The sequence below is a fragment of the Lactuca sativa genome, chromosome 7, assembly GCF_002870075.4.
Source record: "Lactuca sativa cultivar Salinas chromosome 7, Lsat_Salinas_v11, whole genome shotgun sequence".
Taxonomy (NCBI): Eukaryota; Viridiplantae; Streptophyta; class Magnoliopsida; order Asterales; family Asteraceae; genus Lactuca; species Lactuca sativa.
The window spans coordinates 80,217,452-80,231,715 of NC_056629.2; positions in this window are offsets into that span (position 1 = coordinate 80,217,452).

A 14,264-nucleotide genomic window follows, 5' to 3' on the forward strand; every position below is an offset into this window, starting at 1 on the left:
GTCTTGAGAAAGTTGGTGGTTCAACTACTTTCTAAGTCACATAGTGAGTTCTTTTGGAACACCTATGAAAAAGACTATGACAAGACCCTTAATGATCTTATCTATTTGTTAAGATCAACTTCCTAAAACTTTATGGACATTGACAATGATGACATTGGATATCCAGTAAAGCATTCTCTTCCCAATGGAAAGGGATCGGCTATAGTCAACTCGGTTGACCAAATGGTAAAGACAAAAGCTAAGTCTGTGATAGTCCTGTGTACCATTATCAAAGGGTCCATATGTTTATATTGCCAAAGGAAGGGGCATTGGTTGCGAAGCTGCCAAATTTACCTAAGGATGTTAAAGTCAATAAGTTTGACTCTACTTCAGGTAAAGTCCACTATCTAACTCTGTTAAGTTTCTATTCTGAGATTCTTGATACATGATGTGACTGGGTCACATGGTGATGTTTAAGAATCAGAGAAAAGTGAAGAAACTTAAAGAAAGAATATGCTGAATCTGATCGCGTAGATGGATTTCTATCGCGTAGCTTGAAAAATCGGATTCGTGAGCTACTTCTCAGGAGTTATGAGATATTGCTTAGGAATAGATAACAACAAGTTTTCATATGGATTGTAAGGATAAGTTTTTCCGCAAAGTTTTAAAATAAAAAGAAAATTTTTGATTTTATTTATTTTAAAATATCCTTACAATGGCATTTGGAAAGAAAATTGTTGCTTATAAGATTCCATTAACAGCAAGAGTGGAAACATGAAATTGATTCTTTCATTTGTGGTAATGTCTAAATTTACCAAATAAGGAAAGATTCTCATCACCCAAGTTTCAAGTGGACCGGAACTTGGAATCATGCAAGTTGTATAGCATGATGAATGAGAACTTTCAAGTTTTGGAAAAATTAAGACTAATTACTTGTTCACATGGTTGTGTGAGTCAAGTAAAGGACTAAGGGATCGAGTACACATTCTTGTGCACTGATTAAGTCCACCACAAAAGATCGATAAGAAGAATCAAATTAGGCAGAAGGATAAAAGTTTCTCATATCTGAAAAGATGGGAGAGTACTTTAGTATCAGTTTTGTGATCATCTTAATGATTAAGAAACCATATCAAAATTAGTTCTCTAAGGAAATCTTAGTGCATTCTTATGACTAAGAAGAGGAACTTGAATTGTTGAAATGGTTAAATCAAGAAGATGATTCATACTTCGTTCCAATACAAGTCTTAGAGTCATACTCCAAGATTGTCATTTGAGTGACATGTCTTAAAGAAGGTTTAAAACACTTGTCAAATGTAAGAGTAAAAGTTTTCTACTCTTGTACATTTGAAATTGGTAAGTTGTGATGTTTTGGATAAAACAAAGACCAACTTAGGCCAATTGGGTAAAGTGTTTTTTCTTGATTAGAATCCACACTATCTCTTGGATGTTTGACAAGGGAGTCTTATATGTCAAGAGGACAGTGGGAGTCTTAAAGGTCTTGAAAGTCTCAAGAAATAATCAAGAATAAAACCTGAAGTTCTTCACTAGCACACGACTTGAGGTTTATAACCTATCGTGTTGACATATCTGTGCCCATTCCAGTTAAAGTTGGCTTTGCATATGAGTTCTTAGAGTTCTCAGTTTGTTGCATAACAACTTGGAAGCAATGGCAGGCCCTTGAGCTGCCAGGTGGCAAGAAGTTAAGATTGAGTTCAATCCATATGGTTTTGGATTTGTCATTATCTTTGTCTTGTGATTATGGTTTGACAAATTCATATGGGTAGGAACTCATACACCATATAAATCTAAGTGTCATAAGGTTTCTCTCCGATTCATGAAAATGATGGTGAGGAAACGCTTTCACTAAGTAGATTTTACGAAGATATCAATTGTGTTATTTGCATTTTCAAAAGTCGTTAGTGGAGCGCGTGTGGTTAACCGGCACACTAACATGGACTTGTGAGAAATGGCAAATGCCTAAGAAATTGAGACCATGATTACGGTATCCCTTTTCATGGTTCTTGAAATTGTTTAGATACACAAGTGTGCTATCTAAGGGAAGGTGTATGATTTTGATAAAGACTTATCAAAACAATCTAGTATCAGAAATCTGAACTTTGGTAAGAAAGTCAGCTGATTTTTGAGTACATGTCAAAGCTAGTGGGAGCATAAGTGTTATGCTAATAATTATCATGTTAGTGGGAGCATGATAATTATGATAAGTATTGCAAGTTAGCAATGTTAATTATAGAAAACAAAAAATTTCAATTGGGGAAAAGTTGTTTTGCTATAATTAAGGGAGAGGAAATTATACTTCATATCAAATCTATAAGGTTTAGATCTGAGGTTTTAATCATTTAGTCAAGGATATATATATGAATTTCATGTTGGAATGGCTCAACATAAGGAAATTCTGTATATGGGTCCATTATTTGCGTTCTAAAATTCGATTATGATTACGGCATCCCTTTTCGTAATCTGAATTATGAGAACTTGGCAAATAGAAATGGACATATTATAGCAAAAGACTGGTTTAGTCTTTATGTGAGACATCATGAATCGTGTCCCATATGCTTCGGATATAGGATCGAGTACATGTGCTATATTCATCCGTTCTAAAATTTTCCAAATGCCTGGGGCATTAAGAAGGGAAAAGGTTTAGAACTGGATATGACTAAAAGGATTAAATAATTGTCGAGGACAATCTAAGGTTTACCAAAGATTGGTTGCTCAAGGACAGTTGGAAGTATAGTGATAATTCTGGAAGGACCATATTGACATAATCTGTAAGGAGGCAACTCTTGGTCAGAAGTGATAGTCAAAATGGAATCTGGAAATGTTTCAAAGTTAGAATTTTCAATCTGTTTAAGATTAGGAAACTTAATGCAAGAAGGATGTTTACAAGGAGCTGATCTCCTTTGGAATACTCTGTAATGATTGTTGCCAAGTCTTTGTGACTTTGTGCATAATCATTACAAGAGGATCAATGCATATAAGTTTAGAATCTAATAGATTTCAGTAAATGGCATGAATTTGGAATTCTTGCATTTGCAGTAAGGATTTGGGGGTGTGAAAAGAGAATCATTGAAGTTATGTTCAATTGATCTAGTTCACAAAGTAAAGATCATAGAAAAACATAGTATGCATACTTGGTGTGTGGCATGACTAGTGTTTTGAAAAAAACATAGTGTACATGCTTGGAGCATGGGACACCTATTGTTTTAAATTCAAGAATAAAGTTGATAGCTGAAACAGTGTACAATGAATAATGTGTAATCATATGGTGATAAATAAAAGGTGTTTTATTTATGTTCAAAGGGTTGATACCATATTGGATTCAATTATTATTGTGTTTCACTTTGCATGTTTTGACTTCCCGAATAAACTGGGTTATTCTTCCGGAATGACTAAGTTATTCAAACCATCCACAGTCGGTCATATTTTGGAAGTAGATATGAATTAAGACTGTCATGATGGGTTGTAGAGGTCTAAGGTGTTGGACAAGGCTACAACAATCATGAGTGCTCATAAGTTCTGAGTATTGGATTCAACCCGCGCTCATTGGAATCACTTCATGGATTTTATCACGAGTGATCATGAGACGATAATATCTTATATTCTTCAAACCTAGAGATATGAGTTGTTACTATGAGTTGATAGTACATTGATTGCACGAAACCGCATTTGGTAACTCTGTGCTATAAAACGTGCCTTTGTGTATGATTCAACAAGTAGTAGAACAAGCCATATGAGTCGAAGTTTATCCGTTCCTTTTACCTTCGGGATAAAAGCGATATCTGTGGGCCCCTCGATGATTTGATGATGACAAATGGAAGTGCTCGGCCGGGCCAGGACTGATTTGATTTGTTCAATTAGTCAGTCGTCATAAATCGGAAATCGGGAAACAACAAATGGATAGAGAGAATGATTATAATCCATGTCTCAGTCCATATGATATCTAGAATGGAGGAATATATGATCCCTTATCTAATGGACAAGTCACTGACAAAGGTCAGAGTTCATCTACAAGGTTAGAGTTCGACAGAAGCTTTTGAGAGCTACGATTGCCGGTTGGTTCCTGAAGTCATACGCAATAATAGTTTTAGACTTATCCAAGTGGGAGACTGTTGGATTAATGTCTAAGTCCAGAACTATATTTGGTAAGACTTGACCCGACCCGGCATGGTCCATTTGGGTTGCATACCATCATGCACATGAATGAGAGAAATAAGACACTTATGGTTATTAATATATTATAAGTTCTAGTATATTAATAATAAGAATAATAAGATTATTTAATTAGTATTGATCAAGAATTAATCTAGGATTAATTAAGTGATCAAAAGAAGACTAATTAAATATATGGGTTGATTGTGTAAATCATCCATACTTGTATAGTGGGCTAATGCTCCATGGATAATCAAGTTGGGCTAAAACCCATAGGATGGTCCATGGATGCTCCATGGTGTATTTGAACCCATGGATCCAAGGAAATGGAAAGTCATGACAATTAGGGTTTTCCCTAATTGTATAACTATATAAGCATCTTATTATTGAGGAAAAATCGGCCACTAGAGATAGTGAAAAAAGGGCTAGCCGATTTTGAAGAGTGTAGAATTCTCTCAAGTTATTCTAAGTGTTTTGATGATTGTGATTCCATTTGAGGTGTCACACTTGGGGCACTAGGCACTCAAGCTTCATGAAGACATTCTACACCAAAGAGGTATGTATTCTATCTTGCTATAGTTATTGTTTTTGTATGCTAGATTAGGATAATACCTTGGAAGTTCTTATTTGCATGTATAATAGAGAAAACATAGATCCAAGGTATTTAGGGTTGCATGTACACTTAGGAAGTGTTAGAATGCTCAAAACCCAACATATAAGACCAAGTTTCTCACCTTGGGGAGCACCGGTCTTGTTCGTTAAGAAGAAAGACAGATCATTCCGTATGTGTATTGACTACAGAGAACTCAACAAACTGACGGTCAAGAATCGATACCCTCTGCCTCGCATAGATGATCTATTCAACCAACTGCAAGGGGCGAACTATTTTTCCAAAATTGATCTGAGATCCGGATATCACCAGCTATGAGTGCTAGAAGAGGATGTGCCGAAAACAACCTTCCGAACTCGGTACGGACATTACGAGTTCATGGTGATGCCATTCGGATTGACCAATGCGCCCGTAGTCTTCTTGGTTCTGATGAATAGAGTATGCCGACCTTACTTGGATCATTTCGTCATCGTTTTCATTGACGACATCCTGATCTACTCCCGAAGTAAGAAAGAGCATGGCGATCACCTGCGACAAGTTCTAGAGACATTACGAAAAGAGAAGCTTTATGCGAAGTTCTCGAAATGTGAATTTTGGATCCGGAGAGTCGAATTCTTAGGACACGTGGTAAGCGAAGAGGGAATCCACGTGGACCCATCCAAAATTAAGGCCATTGAGAACTGGTCAGCACCCAAGACGCCTACAGAAATTCGTCAATTTCTAGGTCTCGCTGGCTACTACCTCAGATTCATTCAGAACTTCTCTCGAATAGCGAAACCTCTTACAACCCTAACCTAGAAAGGCGTGGCCTTTGAATGGGAAGAGAAACAAGAGAGAGCGTTCCAAACGCTCAAGAGAGCCTTGTGCACTGCGCCAATACTATCCATTCCCGAAGGAATAGAAGACTTCATAGTCTATTGCGATGCATCAAATCAAGGGCTCGGATGTGTTCTGATGCAGCGAGGTAAGGTCATCGCCTACGCCTCGAGGCAGTTGAAGACACACGAGGTTAACTACACGACCCACGATCTTGAACTAGGAGCAGTAGTGTTTGCTCTGAAGATCTGGAGACATTACTTGTATGGAACGAAGAGCACTATCTTTACCGACCACAAGAGTTTACAACACATTTTCGATCAAAAGGAGCTCAACATGAGACAACGACGGTGGGTCGAGCTACTCAGTGATTACGAATGTGATATTCGTTATCATCCGGGTAAAGCCAACGTAGTAGCAGACGCCCTAAGTCGGAAGGAATATTCTGGTCGCAAAGTTAAGTCATTGTCAATAACCATCCATTCACACTTGTCTAAGCAAATTTAGGAGGCTCAACTTGAAGCCATGAAACCTGAAAATGTGACGAATGAATCCCTTAGAGGAATGGACAAGAATTTAGAAGCCAAGGGTGACGGAGCCTTATATTTCATGAACCGGATCTGGACACCGAAACACGGTGGTTTCCGAGACTTGGTCATGACCGAGGCGCACAACACTTGGTATTCCGTCCACCCAGGTTCAGATAAGATGTATCTGGATCTTAAAAAGCTATACTGGTGGCCTAATATGAAAGCAGAGATTGCTACCTTCGTAAGTAAATGCCTTACTTGCGCAAAGGTTAAGGTCGAGTACCAGAAGCCCTCTGGTTTATTGCAACAACCAGAGATCCCGGAATGGAAGTGGGAGCGGATCACTATGGATTTCATAACCAAGTTGCCCAAGACAATGGGTGGACTTGACACCATATGGGTCATCGTTGATAGATTGACCAAGTCTGCACACTTCCTGCCTATCAAAGAAACCGACAAGATGGAGAAACTTACGAGAACATACATTAGGGAAATCGTATGGCTACATGGTGTACCTATGTCCATCATCTCCGATAGAGATAGTAGGTTCACCTCAAGATTTTGGCAATCATTACAACATTCCCTAGGAACAAGGCTGGACATGAGCACAGCCTACCATCCTCAGACCGACGGACAGAGTGAGAGGACCATCCAAACACTGGAAGATATGTTGCGAGCCTGCGTGATTGACTTTGGGAAGGCATGGGATACTCATTTACCCCTTGTCGAGTTTTCCTATAATAACAGTTATCACACGAGCATCAAGGCTGCTCCATTTGAAGCTCTCTACAACCGAAAGTGCAGATCCCCTCTGTGCTGGGCTGAGGTAGGTGATACCCAATTAGCTAGGGGGCAAGCTTCCGACAGTACTCTCACCGGTCCGGAAATCATTCGGGAAATGACAGAGAAAATCGTTCAGATCCGTGAACGATTGAAAGCCTCTAGAGACCGACAGAAGAGCTACGCTGATAAACGAAGAAAACCTTTGGAATTTCAGGTGGGAGACCGAGTCCTTCTCAAAGTCTCACCCTGGAAGGGTTTGATACGCTTCGGCAAGCGTGGGAAGCTTAATCCGAGGTACATAGGGCCTTTCGAGATTCTTGCAAGAGTCGGCCCCGTAGCTTACAAACTCGACCTACCAGACGCCCTTCGTAACGTACATTCTACATTCCACGTATCTAACTTGAAAAAGTGTCTATCCGACGAGACTCTTGTAATCCCACTCGACGAGATCGAGATCAACGAGAGCCTCAACTTCGTGGAAGAACCTGTAGAGATCATGGACCGTGAGGTCAAGCAGACAAAGCAAAGTCGTATCCCTATCGTGAAGGTTCGCTGGAATGCCAAGCGAGGACCGGAATTCACTTGGGAACGTGAGGATTAGATGAAACTGAAATACCCTCACCTTTTTGCTTAGTTATTTGTAATTTCTTACTTGCTTAAATTCTAATTTCGGGACGAAATTCCTTCTAACGGGGGGATGATGTGACAACCCGATATTTCGAGACAATGTAATGTAAAACCAATCAAATCTAGGTCAAAATATAACTTTCCTAAAATCTTATTTGGGTTAAATAAAGTAGTAGGAATCGTATCAAGGTTTTCGTACATATAAAGAACCCTAAAATCCGAGTTATAACGAAGAAGTTATGACCAACCGAAGATTCTCGGCAAAACCGGCAATAGCGATTAAACGAAAAACGCGAAGTTTCAATACAATAGTTTTTAGCCTTAAGTATCTAAATGAAAGTTATAGATAACCTCAAACTGTGAGCGTACATAAAAGGAACGTCCAAATCTGACTTCGGATGAGGAAGTTATGAATTTTTGAAGAAATTCCTTAATCACGTCATTTTAATAAATAAATAATAAAAATAATTTCGGAATTTGCCAACGGAGTCTAAACGAAAGTTGTAGAGCGTAGTCTCACCTACGCGTGGATATAAAGAACGTCGAAAACGGAGTTCGTATGAAGGAGATATGAATTTTAGAAGTTTATTTAAAATAAATATAAATTTAAATATAAATTCTTGGTAATATCCGAAGGGGAGTCAGCAGATAGCACCGGAGTACACCCTGCGTACCCCCGTACGCCCCGCGTACTCGAATCAAGGGCCTCGGATCGTCCACGTCGCCCTATGCGAAGCTACCGACCCGCCCCATCCGACCCGCCCCGTCCGACCCGCCCCGTCGGATCCATCCCATCCAAAGTCGAGGCAGTCGAGGACTCGCTCATGCATGACGTACATGTACGCGCTGCGTACAAGCGTACGCCCCACGTACCGAGGCGGTTCAGCACCCCTATAAAAGGGATGCGAGGGTTTCCGAAAAACTTGCCCATTTCTTCTCTTTTCTCTTACGTTTTGCCTCGTTTTCCGTGCCCGTTCAAATCCGAAGCCCTGGTCATTTTGCTCAAGTCCCGAGGGTCGATTTTACTCCTGAGATTCCCCAGAATCCCGAGAAAAATCCGTTTCCCAAGACGAAACTCTGCTCGTTTTCCATCTCGCTATCTTCAAACTTTCAAGTGAGTTCATACCCCCTTTTATCAACCTTTGAAATGATTTTAAATGTTTTAAATACTTATGGGGGGGGGGGGGGGAATACAAGTTAAATACTTAGAGTTATTGCTTCAATCACATGTGATTGCATTAATCACATGTGATTAATAACTAGGGAAACCAGTGATTTTATCACTGTTCAAACTGTCTATCAAACTGTTTTACTTCAAAATGTTTTACAAACCCTTTTACTTTCAAACTTATTTACAACTGTGATTCAAACAAATGTTCCTTATACTTAAACTGTTTTATCAAACCTATGCCTTCAAATTGTTTTATAGATTGACATCAAGTCGATCTTTTCTTAAAATAATACTTATGTTTCAAATGTCTTATAAAAACTTATTTATGCTTTTATATTATAAATTGCATGCCCATATATGTATAGATGTATAAATAATATTTAAAGGGCTTAGAAAGGCCATCCGCCCTATTTCCTTTTCCTCGATTTGGATGTGGTCTGGTGGGATTTCGGGTGACCATCCGAAGGTCGTTTCAATATTAATTATATATCAAATATACATATATAGACATAAAAGTACTTCTATATTCATACGTACTAGACACACCATTAGTAAGTTACTGTCGGGGTAACACAAAATCATACTATTACGACTGCTAGATCAATGAGTCAGTTCATTCATGAGTCCATATACAACTATACTAGGAAGAGAACATATACAACTATACTATGAGAACATATACAACTATACTATGAGAACATATACAACTATACTATGAGAACATATACAACTATACTATGAGAACATATACAACTACACTAGAACGAGAAACATTACCCTTACATTAATACGTTAACAATTATGATCCACTGTATCGGAGCATGCCTTAAATGTCATGGCCCGAGTTGTAGCCAGAATTCTCTTGGAGGGAGAGCGTTGAGTTTGCGTATAGATCTATACTGGATTGACTATCCTACACCTTGCTGCTAGCTATAGCCGGACCTGCAGGTCTGCAGGTGCCAAACGTCATTCTATTATTACGACCATTCGTATGTCGTTGTTACCAGTCGATAGCATGGTGCAATTATCACATTTTACCTTAATATCAATCCGGTTTAAGGTAGTTAGTACATCAGTAGTTACTATAAAACTAAGCTACAGTACTACAATGATTTACCCATTACATATTTTTAGTGATAACCTCACTTGAACTTTAATGTACAAACTATATTTTGTTAAGAGATAGTTGCACTTGGGAAATTACACACTTTTACAACAAACGAACATACAAAACAGTTAAGCCTTGGTAGAAGGCTACTTTATTGGAAAATATAGGTTTTTCTAAGAGATTCAAACTTTTACAAACACTTACATACATTTCACAAACTTATACTTGAGGCACGTTCAAACGTTTTTGATAACAAACACCGACACTAAAATACTTATGAACTCACCAGCTTAATGCTGATAAACTCTTTCAAAATAACTTGTATTCTCAGGTCATCAGTAGACAGGTACCGATGCCAGCTTTTGAGGAGATGGAGCGCATTCAAGACTCATCATATTATTATTTTGATTTACCTTATATTTTTGGTGTCTAAAACTGTACAGAACACGCTTGTATTAAAATCATATATTTAATGCAATGGATGATGTTGTTTGCTTATTTACATTTACTGTGTTGTGATACTTTACATGACGTCCTCCTCCCCAGAACGTTTCTTCCGTTCTTGGTTTTGGGGTGTGACAATAAAGAATCTCATAGTTATAATCCTTGACTACATTAAGCCACCTTCGCTGCCTCATGTTTAGATCTGGCTGATGCATAAGATATCTCAGGCTCTTATGATATGTGTAGATGGTACAACGGACCCTATAAGATAATGTAGCCAAATCTTGAAGGAAAACACCACTTCCCCCAACTCCAATTCGTGTGTTGGATACCTAATCTCATGAGGCTTCAGCTGCCTGGAAGCATACGAAATGATCCTACCCCGCTACATGAGTACCGACCCCAAACCCGTGATCAAAGCATCATAAAACACCATAAAATCCTAAACACCCTTTGAAAGGGTCAATATCGGGGTCTCACATAACTTCTTCCTCAGAGTCTCAAATGCAGCCTGATGCTCAGGCCCCCCAACGAAAATCCACACCCTTCTTTGTCAAGAAAGTTAGAGGAACAACAATCTTGGAAAAATCTTTAGTGAACCTCCGATGGTAACCTGCTAATCCCAGAAAACTCCTGATCTTCGAGGGGGACTTCGGGACCTCCCCCTACATAACTGCCTCAATCTTGGATGGATCGACTAGAATCCCATTCGGATTAACAAGATGTCCTAAGAACTAGACCTCTCGTAGACAAAACTCACACTTGGAGAACTTGGCATAAAGCCTCTCCCGCCTCAGTACCCCAAGTAACTCTCCAAGATGCTCCTCATGCTGCTCATGATCATGGAGTAGACTAAAATATCATGAATGAAAACAATGACCAATCTATCAAGAATCGGACTGCATACCCGATTAATCAAATCCATAAATGATGCAGGTGCATTGGGGAGCCCAAACGGTATCACCACGAACTCATAATGACCATAGCGAGTCTGAAACATTGTCTTCTACACATCCTCCTCTCTGACCCTCATCTAATGGTATCCCGACCTCAGATCAATCTTGGAGAGCCAAGATATACCCTGCAACTGATCAAAAAGATCATCAATCCTTGGAAGTGGGTAATGATTCTATTGGGTTTTAGTATACTACAACATCCTATGGTGCACATACAACCCTAAATACCTTGGATCTATGTTTTCTCTATTATACATGCAAATATGAATATCCAAGGTATTATCCTAACTAGCATACCAAAATATTGATACATAGTACTGTAACAAGTTAGAATACATACCTCTTTGTTGTAATCTTGTCTTCATGAAGCTTGAGTTCCTAGTGCCCCAAGTGTGACACCTTAAATGGTTCACAAAACACCATGAGCACTTGGAATAACCTTGAGAATAAGGATACTTTGGTTCTCTCTAGTGAAATCGGCCTTGCCCTTTTTTGTACACACACTAGTGCCAATTTCACCAACCAATGACATCTTTAGATAGTGTGGTGATTAGGGTTAAACCCATGACCCTTCATTTCATTTGATACATGGGTTAAACACTCCATGGACTATCCATGAATTCTTAGCCCAACCTAAATGAACTTGGCCCGTCACACATATATATCTAAGAGTGCATATTTAATTAGTTCATTTTTTATCACTTAATTAATTATAAATTAATTCTGGATCAATATTAATTAAATAATATGATTATATATTAATATATTAGAACTTATAATATATTAATATAAATCACTAGTATCCTTTTTCCTCATCTTGTCTATCCAATTGTCCCGATGCCATGCAACCCAAATGGACCATGCTGGGTCGGGTTAAGTCTTACCAATTATAGTTATGGACTTAGACATTAATCCAACAGTCTCCCACTTGGATAAGTCTAAAACTATTATTGAGTATGACTTCAAACCCCGACTAGCAATCGTAGCTTTCAAAATCTTCTATCGAACTCTGACCTTGCCGATGAACTCTGACATTTGTCAATGACTTGTCCATTAGATAAGAGATCATATATTCCTCCATTCTAGATATCATATGGACTGAGACATGGATTATAATCATTCTCTCTGTCCATTTGTTGTTTCCCGATTTCTAATTTATGATGACTGACTGATTGAACAAATCAAATCAGTCCTGGCTTGGCCAAGCACTCACATGTATCATCATTAAATCATCGAGGGGCCCACAGATATCGCTTTTATCCCGAAGTTAAAAGGAATGGATAAACTTCGACTCATATGGCTTGTTCTACTACTTGTTGAATCATACACAAAGGCACGTTTTATAACATCGAGTTACCAATGCGTTTTCGTGCAATCAATGTACAACCAAATCATAGTAACAACTCATATCTCTAGGTTTGAAGAATATAAGATATTATCTTCTCATGATCACTCGTGATAAAATCCATGAAGTGATTCAAATGAGCGCGGGTTGAATCCAATACTCAGAACTTATGAGCACTCATGAGTATTGTAGCACAACTTTGTCCACCAACTTGGACCTCTACAAGCCAACCCATGACAGTCTTGATTCATATCTACTTCCAACATATGACCGACTGTGGATGGTTTGAGTAACTTAGTCATTCCGGAAGAATAATCTAGTTATTATGGAAGTCAAAACATGCAAAGTGAAACACAGGAATAAATGAATCAAATATGGTATCAAACCCTATGAATATAAATAAACCACTTTTATTTATCACCATACTGATTACTCATTATTCATTGTTTCGGTTTTATCAACTTTATACTTGAATTAAAAACACTAGTTTTCCCATGCTCCAAGCATGTACACTATGTTTTTCTAAACAATAGCTTTGCCATACACCAAGTATGCACTCTATGTTTGTCTATGATCCTTACTTTGTGAAATAAACCAATTGAGCAAACTTTCAATAATTCTAATTTTACACTCCCAAATCGAAACCTTTTTAGACTTTAAACTTAAATGCACTACCCTCTTGCAATGAATGTGTACAAAGTCACAAAGACTTGTCAACAACCATTACAAGGTATTCCAATGAAGATCTATTCCATGGATACAAATCCTTATGCTCAAAGTATGCATTGCTTTGAACATGCTTCTTGCACTAAGTTTTTTCTAATATTACATAGATGGCTTCTATCTGTGGAGGCAACTCTATATTCCCATTTTGACTAACACTTCTGAACAAGAGTTGCCTCTTTTCAGACTATGTCAATATGGCCCTTCCAAAATTCACACTATACTTCCAACTGTCCTTGAGCAACCAATCTTTGGTAAACCTTAGATTGTCCTCGACAATTGCTTAATCACTTTAGTCATATCCAATTCTAGACATTTTTCCCAATATTTCCCCTTAATGCCCCAAGAAATTTGGAAAAATTCAGAAAGGATAAATATTATAGCACATGTAATCGATCTTGTACCCAAAGTAAATGGGACACGATTCATGATGTTTCACATAAAGACATGGTTCTAGACCAGTATTTTGCCATAATAATTTTTGTTTGCCATATTATCAAAATTTGACTATGAAAAGGGATGTCGTGATCATAATCGAATTTTGAGAACACAATATATAGAATTTTCTTAAGTTGAACCAATCCAACATGAAATTCATATATATATTCTTGACTAAAGATGATTAAAATCTCAAGCTCTTTAGAATAATCTAAGCTTTTTAGAATTGAAATGAAGTATAATTTCCTCTCCCTTAATTATAGCAAAAAAACTTTTTCAACCCCTGCAACCTCACGAATTGAAACTTTTGTTTTCTATAGTTAACATTGCTAACTTGCATTACCTATCATAATTATCATGCTCCCACTAACATGATGATTATTAGCATAACACTTATGCTCCCACAAGCTTTGACATGTATCCAGAAAACAATCTGACTGTCAATACTAGATTTCTTTGATAAGACTTTATCAAAATCATACACCTTATCTTAGATAGCTCACAGGTGTGTCTAAACAATTTCAGAACTATGAAAAGGGATGTCGTAATCATAGTCTCAATTGTTTA